Raw genomic sequence first — 9,571 nt, 5'->3', positions numbered from 1 at the left:
TCAGTTTTGGGTGGGTTCCCCTGTCTGTTGCTTTTAGGAAATTGGGATGAAATTTAATATTTATTTGTTCTTTCTTTCTAGTTAGCCGGTAACTGAAACGGAAATGCCCTGATATGAGGGACACTGTCACATCGCGATTTCCGCTCATTTCATCACTTCAGACGATTCCGAAATCCCGCCATGTCTACCAGTTGTGATTCTCGCCGTTTCGATTTACGAGAACAAGTCACCATTCCTTCATGTAATGGATGCACATGTTTTGGATACACACACACACACACACACACACACCATCTGGTCTCTTCTTCCTGAAAAGGATTCCCGAACTTCTCTCGTAACTAAGAACCTCAACATAATTCTAAAGGAACTCATTTCCGGAGAGAGACAGACGCCAACTCTCGCGCGCAGGAATTTTTGCGAATGGCATTAATCGTGCATTATGGATGCTGGGAACGGGAATTATGATACCGCTGGCGTCTCTCTCTCTCTCTCTCTCTCTCTCTCTCTCTCTCTCTCTCTCTATTAAAAACATATCTCATTCAGTAAGTGCAAAGCACATATGTTATTCTAACTTGACATCGTATCTCAAGTGATGGAAGGCAGAAAGTTTTCCAAGGTGAATTTTATTTATTATATGTTAAAAGCTTTTCAAGGATCTTTTCAGATCCAGATCATCACTCCTCGTTGACGTAAAGATCTAAAAAAAAAAAAAAAAAAACGGGGGGGGGTTTCAATCATAATTGGGAAACTAGATCTTATCACAAAATATCAGATTGAAATCAATTTACGGGGAGAGAGAGACATTGCAACTTACATGTTGATTTTAAAAGTATATTTAAGACTAAATTAAATCTACTGACTTTGGGGAAGCACTTGTATTTATATTATCCCGCTTTATCGAGGTGTCATTTACTGCGCTCTTTTAAGAATACAAAGTTAGATTTCAGTTATTCGCGAGTGAGAATCTTCTCTACTTTCAGTTTTACGATTCTTGAAATCTCTTATTCTTTGCTCGCGGTGTTATTTCCCTAGTCTGATTATTAGTCATTCCTGATGGGATGTTATTTATTCACATAACATCATATATTAATGTGGGTTCATTATCATCATCCTCAAAAATTCAATTTGTCGCCTTATTGTTTCTTATTTTTTGTTCAAAATCAGACCAACTTCCTGTTCCCTCCTAAACGAAAGAAGGCTAAGCCCCTCTACATTCGCAATTACAACTTGACAACAACACAACCGTAAACCTGTCGCAATATAAGCTGCCATAACCGTCTAACGCCGGAACGCACGACTGTGCTTCTGTAAAGTTTGTTAGGCAAAGGCTTTCCCTGGGGGCCGTATATATAGCATCCTGATTTACTGCACTCTTTCATTTCTCGCTCCTATTTCACAAGCCCCGACGCCAACGGCTCTACTTTTCCCTTGGTTCTAGCTTTGGTGGTTTAGGTAAAGCTGCCTTTGCTTAAATCTTGCCCTGAGAAAGTGCGAAGAGGTGTAGGAAGCCTGGTGTGGGCCTATGGACTTGCCCTACCCAACGGAGATGAACAGTAAGAACGATGGTCAGATACAGGTCGTAACACTTTGCGGGATTTGCAGTGTGTGGGTGTGTTTATGTGATTAAAACCTTTAGGAAAGAAATTCTGTCGAACCCTTTGTTGAGAATGATGGCTGGAGACATTGGTGGAAGAAATCATAAAGAAAGTATTATATGGGTAAAAGTAATGTATATTAGTATATATATATTATATATCTATATATATATATATATATATATATATATATATATATATATATATACATGTATATATATATATATACATACATGTATATATATGTATATATGCATATGTATATGTATATTAATTATAAGACACAGACATACAGACAGACAGAACAATTCAGTTATTCAAGTCTTGATCCAATAGAGAGAGAGAGAGAGTGAAAGAGTAAAGAACTCCTTCCATCCATACAAATATGCTTCGTGGTGAATAATTCAGACCCAACTCTGTATCATCTACTTGATGAAAGGAAACTCTTCTTCCAGAGCTGACGTAGAGCTGAAGGAGATCTAATATAGAGCACAAAGAAGATAAAATTCATTTCTTGATATACATCTAATTTTACAAATGGACTTTGGGTGCACAAGAGGTATATATTTTAGTATTATTTCTGGTCCGGGTGATGACGATACTACACAATTCCCAATGAAGATAGGGATTATTCTCTCTCTCTCTCTCTCTCTCTCTCTCTCTCTCTCTCTCTCTCTCTCTCTCTCTATATATATATATATATATATATATATATATATATATATATATATATATATTATATATTATATATATATATATATATATATATATATATATATATATATATATATATATATACTCTCTTTAGTAATACCTACAGTGCAATTTAAAAATTCCTGTTCACGTAGGAGACATAAGAAGAGTTTAATGACAAAAATTAAACTTGAAGTAGAGGCGACTACTTTTTCTCTCATTCATGAAGTAGCGAATAGAATCGAACAGAACAGAATATAGAATTGAGGCCAAAGACCAAGCGCTGGGACCTATGATGAGGTCATTCGGCGCTGAGAGGGAAACTGAGAACATAAAGGTTTGGAAGGTTAAGTAACAGGAGAAAATCCCATTTTCAGTTACACTATGAATCAGTTGTAGGAGAGGGTTGAGGAATGTCAGATGGATGGACGAGAACGTGAACGAAGGTTCAGTAAAAGGAATAAGTAGCGTATATAACGAAAGTCATTTCACCAAAGGATTTAATTCCAGCGTCCCTTACGGCGGTCGTCGGGTGTAATAATCGGCGAATATCCGACGAATGAAGGGATTATCATCAAGCAAATAAAAAGAACAGAATTCGTTCCATTTCCATCATGGGCGTTATTTCAATGTGGGTCATCTGGCCAACCGCGAAACCAAATTTGCCAAATTAGCCACGCTATGTTGTACGTTCACCAAACGAGAACCATTTTATCAGTGATGAGATATATATAGATATATTGATATACAGTATAGGTACATATATATATATATATATATATATATATATATATATATATATATATATATATATATATATATATATATATATATATATATATATATATATATATGCACCATGTACCATAACTCTGTTCTCAATCCTCAGGTTGTGATTTTTTTCTTTGTGTTGTGGAATTTATGGTCTGTGGTTCGAAAGTCCACGGCCATAAAGTATACTAAAGCCAAGCACAGTTTTCTTTCCTAGACCATTTCACGAGGTTGTGGATAGCCTCTTATTATCTTTCTTTTGTTAATATTCTGCACAATCCTACACACATACATTCATACATACACATATACTTATATATATATATATATATATATATATATATATATATATATATATATATATATATATATATATATATATATATGTATGTGTGTATGTGTGTAGGAGTATGTAGAATATTAACAAAAGAAAGATAATAACAGGCCATCCACAATCTAGTGGAATGGTCTAGGAAACAAAAACTGTGTTTTACTTTAGTATCCTTTATGGCCAGGGATTTCGAACCACAGACCATAAATTCCACAACACAAAGAAAAAATCACAACCCGAGGACTGAGAACAGGTCATGGTACATGGTGTACGTATAACCTTCAATGACCCAGTTTTCTCGAATAGCATTTAAGACTCCCCCATCAACCATGCAGGAAGTAAATTGAATGAGCAAGCGTTTTGGAAACAGGACCATTCACATTCCATCACATATGTAGAGGTCATCAAGAAACGAAAGTTAAAAATTTTACTACGGGACTGAATGAAGGGGTTACTTTCTCTCTGGCTATGAAACTTATTGAGGAAAATCAACAATTACACTGAAAGCGGTACTAAATTGACTTATTTGAGGACCAGCCAAAGTATATAAATTAAATAAAATAGAGAATTTAGGCCAAAGACCAAGCGCTGGTACCTATGATGATGTCATTCAGCGCTGAAACGGAAACTGACATTAAAAAGGTTTGAAAGTCGTAACAGGAGGAAACCCTTTTTCAGTTGCACTATGAATCAATTGCCTGGAGAGGGTTGAGGAAAGTAAGATGGAAGAAAGTGGATGTGTACGGAGGTACAGTAAAAGAATGAAGGGCGTTGCGGCAAGGGGCCGAAGGACGCTGTAAAGAACCCAATTAATGCCTACAGTCCACCAAATGAGGTGCACTCACGGCACTGCCCCCTACAGGGCAAAAAATATAAATGTCTGTCTCGAAAAATGCCCAAGATTTTACAGGCCAAATGAATGTTAGAGTATTATGCTCAAGTAAGAGAATGAGCAATTCTCAACTGCAGTTGTTGAAAACTAAAATAAAGAGAAAACTGACGGTTAAGAAAATTGAATTCACATTGCAGTTCTTGTAAAATAGAATGCATTTTAGCTTCCAATACCTCCCACAGTCTTCCTTTCTCTTCCGAGACTCCCCATCAATCATCCGCGTCAGGAAATCTCTCGAGATAATCATTCACCTGAGCTTCGGAACCTTTTTGAAATTCAATTTTCCGAGCGTAACTCCCTTCGCATCTTTATCCAAATTTTATTTTCCCTTGCGTGCACAAACACGGCAGATGAAACCCGAAATGAAAGAGCTCACCCAGGAACTTCAATCACTTTCCGTAACTTTTTATTTTGCTTCTCAAATTATGTACCGTTTGGCGCTATTTTCCTTCAGTTGTGATATTCATACTGGTCCATTAGTAAATGAGCTTAATTTCAAAATGCCTGTAATACAATACAATATGTATCTTAGATGCAATTAAGACAAATTTTATAGCTTACTTGAATTTTGATGCTTTTTACTTTTAACACTTTATTATGAGGACCATTTGAATGCTTGTTATTCTGAACATCGGGGCGAAACAACCATGAATAAAAAATGGCATTGAAACGTGATTGAGAAATATAGATGTAATATATTCATTGTCAATGTAATATCAACCGCAATGTTAAAAACTAAATAAATCACACAGCGTTGAGGTATAAAGTATACAAGCTTCTGAGAAAGACAAAAAGCATGCTTAAATGCATTTTTAGTTGTATTCATGAACAGTAGAGTTAGTGCATTTGTCGACCGAAATTGCCGGATATCTATGAAAACACATTCGTCTAATACTCAGTCAGTTCGATGCAATACCAGAGTCAGCAGAGAGAGAGAGAGAGAAGTTTATAGATAGAAAGAGCACGACAGAGAGAGAGAGAGAGGTATATATATATATATATATATATATATATATATAGAGAGAGAGAGAGAGAGAGAGAGAGAGAGAGAGAGAGAGAGAGAGAGAGAGCGATGAACCCGTTCTGGCATATTTCCACCCAATCATCAAATGGATATTCAATAATCCAGACTCTGTGAAAGCCGGCATCCAGCCGCCTTCTCTTGTGGACTTCCCATCTGGTCATTTTCCAAGTCTGTTACTCACGATAGTCTTCTTCTGGTCTTCTTTTCTTCTTCTATTATTATTATTATTATTATTATTATTATTATTATTATTATTATTATTATTATTATTATTATTATTATTATTATTATTCAGAAGATGAACCCTATTCATAAGGAACAAGCCCACCACAGGGGCCATTGACTTGAAATCGAGGCTTCCAAAGAATAATGTGGTGTTCATTAGAAAGAAGTAAGAGAAGGTAAAGGGAAATGCAGAAAGAAGAGATCCCGCTTGTTAAAAAGAACAAATAAATTGGTAAATAAATAAATAGACAAAAATGTATTAAAAGCAATAAAAGAATACCAGTGCTAATCTTGGTCTCATATTTTGTTTTATAACAACTGAGTAATTTAACAGGGACCAGAAGTTGTCGAAAGGATTGAAAGGATTTCAGTCTAGGATTAATTAGGAGATCCACTTTGTATGGTACTCCTACTTAGTGACTTCCTTTAGGATTTAAGTGCTGTTTTAAGTGTACAGTTAAGTATAAGTTAGGAAATTCTCGTTTGTACACTGATTATTAACTTGAAATTGATTGCTGTGTTCACCTATATTTATCGGGTTTAGAGGATATTATATATATATATATATATATATATATATATATATATATATATATATATATATATATATATATATATATATATATATATAGAGAGAGATATAGAGAGAGAGAGAGAGAGAGAGAGAGAGAGAGAGAGAGAGAGAGAGAGAAAGCCTTTATTGTGTGCATAAACGGTTGCAAATACATTTTAAGATCATTCTTATCTAAATAAAGATATCTCAATAAAAGCCCAGCCAACAGGACTGACCGTCTTCTGAAAATATCTATCAAAGTAAACACTTTGTACCGTATCCCCAACTAACAATAGTACTATAGAGTAACTAAATATGAAACTAAAATAAAAACTCCTCTAATGGAAGCTGCGTAACCACTGTGGGGAAAATAAAAATGAAATAAAATAGAAACTCTTATGGAAGCTGCGTAACCATTTCCTAACAAACCCAGTAGCGCTTTCCACCCTACATCATCTAATCTGATTCCGTCCGACGCTGATGCTTTTAGCAGTTTGGCCTCGCTTTGGGTATTAATATATTTATATTTATATTTGTATATAATTGACATCTAAGAGATATCTAATGCGTGATGTTTCCTGGGTCGCTTTCCCGTCCATATGTGTGAAGTATTCATTTAGATGATGATGAATTTTAATTTAATAATTTTACTTTTTAATTCAAGTGGCCTAACGTTTTTCGAGGTCTGAGACCGACTTCAGTACAGGAAGGTTCTAATGGGTTAGAACTCTGAACCTCAAGGGAAAAATGGGGTTGTTGTTTGGTGGTTGTATGCCGAAGAGAGGTTGTGATAATAAATTGAAGTGTAAGACACCATAGTATGTGTTTTCAGACCTGTAGTGCTATTTTTATTTCGTTGTTAGGTTTTGTTTAATATTATATATAATATATATATATATATATATATATATATATATATATATATATATATATATATATATATATATATATCACATTACCACAGGTGAAAAATAAGAAACGGGGTGTAGGTCCTGACCGGTTTCGACTTTATTTCAAGCCATTGACGAAGGACTGATACAGAGTGTGAGAAGTCACAAATATATATACTACAAGAACAGTACTGACGAACATACACAACCGTTAGAGCCTACATATCCCCACTCAGGTCGGTGTCGAGGTAGGAGTGGCCTTTAAAACTCATTTGGCTAAAAATCACAATAGACTCTCAGGGGACATTGCTGATAAACAGACCATACCCCACCTCAGATCCACACCTGGCAGGTGTCATGGAGGCGGAGTTTGGAAACTCATTAACATTACTACCCTCGTACTGTGTTTACAAATATGATAATCCTATTTTCATACATCTCTACTGCCTACCTTAAAGTTTAAACAATTTACAAATTTCTTTTGATATTAAAGGATCAAGTTTATACATCCCTTGACTGATATTCATATTATGGTTGTAACTTTCTTTTATAAAGCTAGCTTGGAAATAAAGTCGAAACCGGTCAGGACCTACACCCCGTTTCTTATTTTTCACCTGTGGTAATGTGTGATAAATGAATCACGTACAAAAGTGATAATAATCATCATATATATATATATATATATATATATATATATATATATATATATATATATATATATATACATATATACACACACACACACACACACACAACCAAAGTGCAGATAGGTGAAGACGAAGGGCGACATCAAATCCAGGTTGACTAAGGAAACAGACCAGTTTCTACATTTGTCTGATCCTTACTCCGACGTTTCGTAATATTATCTTTATTACAACTTCTGGGAATCTGTCAATAAACATGATAAAATTATGAAACAATCTTAAATTTGTTAAAAATCATAAAACAGTAAAAAGACTAATATTTACAATTACAAAAAACATATTTAAAAGCTAAGACCGCCCACCAACCTTCCGTTCAGAGAGAGGAAAGAGGAAGACTGAATGGCATGAGAGAAAACAGGAGAGGCGTCAGCTAAGATACAGTTGGATCGAAGAGGTTTGTGTATTCAACTGGGGAACTATTATAGCTGCTTAATGAGCAACGACTCTAGAGTGGATAGTTCGTGAGGGTTCTGCATTTGCCCTATGATGCAAAAATCTGAGTCCATTCTAAATAATGCACAAAAAATAGGGTGAAACCTGAGAGGACACTCATTAAGCATGTGCTCCTCCAGGGAGGACATGAAGATGTTTGCAAATGTCGGAGCTAAGGAGAGCCCATGGCTACACCGTCTGATTGTTTAAAAAGCTTACTATAAAAAACAAGGCAGTGCCCAGCACTGCTAGTTCTAAAAGAGGTTTAAAATCAGACCGGTTAAAATTGTAAAAAAATTTGCATCGGTATGTAAACCTTAGCCCCGCTCTGCACCTGTATCCCAGTGTCTCTCCGAGCATTATTTTTTTTTTTTATTTACGCTACGTCCTTTCTTTTTTTCTTCTCTATTTTACGAGCAAAACTTTGTGGTGATGTCTGCTTTGTTATAGCAAATTAATAAAAGTTATTTACAATAAAATTATTGCCATATCAAATATTGAAATAGAATTAAGTGCCCATTCCCGAGAATTTTCTTGTGATAAGAGAAAAAATTTTTTCTTTTAGGGGAGTCCCGATGTGGGTTAGGTTCGGGAACTCAGTGAGCGTCGTGGAACTCTTAGAATAATAACCACAACACTAAAATAGAGTGTTGTGGTTATTATTCTAAGGGTGTCACGACATTCACTGGGTTCCCAAGCCTAACCCGTATCGGACTCCCCTAAACGGAAATTTTTTTTTCTTATCTCAAGAAAATTCTCCGTAACGGGCAAAAGCTCCCCGAACCAAGCCTTAGGTTCATGCGATAGCCGGCCAGGTCCGTGCGTGAATCCGAAACCAGGTCCTACGAGACAAAAAAAAATTAGTTCCCTGCGAACAAATCACGCCTTGTGAGGCAAAACCAGTAAAAGAAAATTCTCGGGAATGGGCAAACGCTCCTCGAACCAAAGTCAAATTCACGCCTAGCGGTCCTTGTCCATGCGTGAAATAAAAGCAAACTTCGTACATGCTCCGGGACAAAACCAAACCAGTTCCCTGCGAACAAATCCACGCCCTACGAGGCAAAACCAGTAAAAGAAAATTCTCGGGAACGGACAAACGCTCCCTGAACCAAGCCTTAAGATTCACGCGATAGCTGACCAAGTCCATGCGTGAATCCGAAACCACGTCCTGCGAGACAACAATCAAAAATGAGGACTTGAAGTTCTACATGTCTGCTGGAAAGAACATAGGACTATCAGGGCAAGCCCTGAGGGAATGGGTTCAAGAGAGTAGACGATGGCAAGGCGGGGAGAGAGGCCGAAAGAAAGGCGGAGAAGGAAGAACAAGAAAGAAAGGAGAAGAAGGAAGAGCAAGATAGGCTGGACAGACTTGCAAGAGAAGAAGACGCAAGACAGGAGAAAGAACAAGAACGAAAGGATAGGCTCGAAAGGGAGGAAAAGCAGCGGCCCATGAGCTCCAGA

Source organism: Macrobrachium rosenbergii, chromosome 15 (assembly GCF_040412425.1).
Source record: "Macrobrachium rosenbergii isolate ZJJX-2024 chromosome 15, ASM4041242v1, whole genome shotgun sequence".
Lineage (NCBI taxonomy): Eukaryota > Metazoa > Arthropoda > Malacostraca > Decapoda > Palaemonidae > Macrobrachium > Macrobrachium rosenbergii.
The sequence above is the reverse complement of the archived record's forward strand: the minus strand, read 5'-3'. Positions refer to the sequence as shown.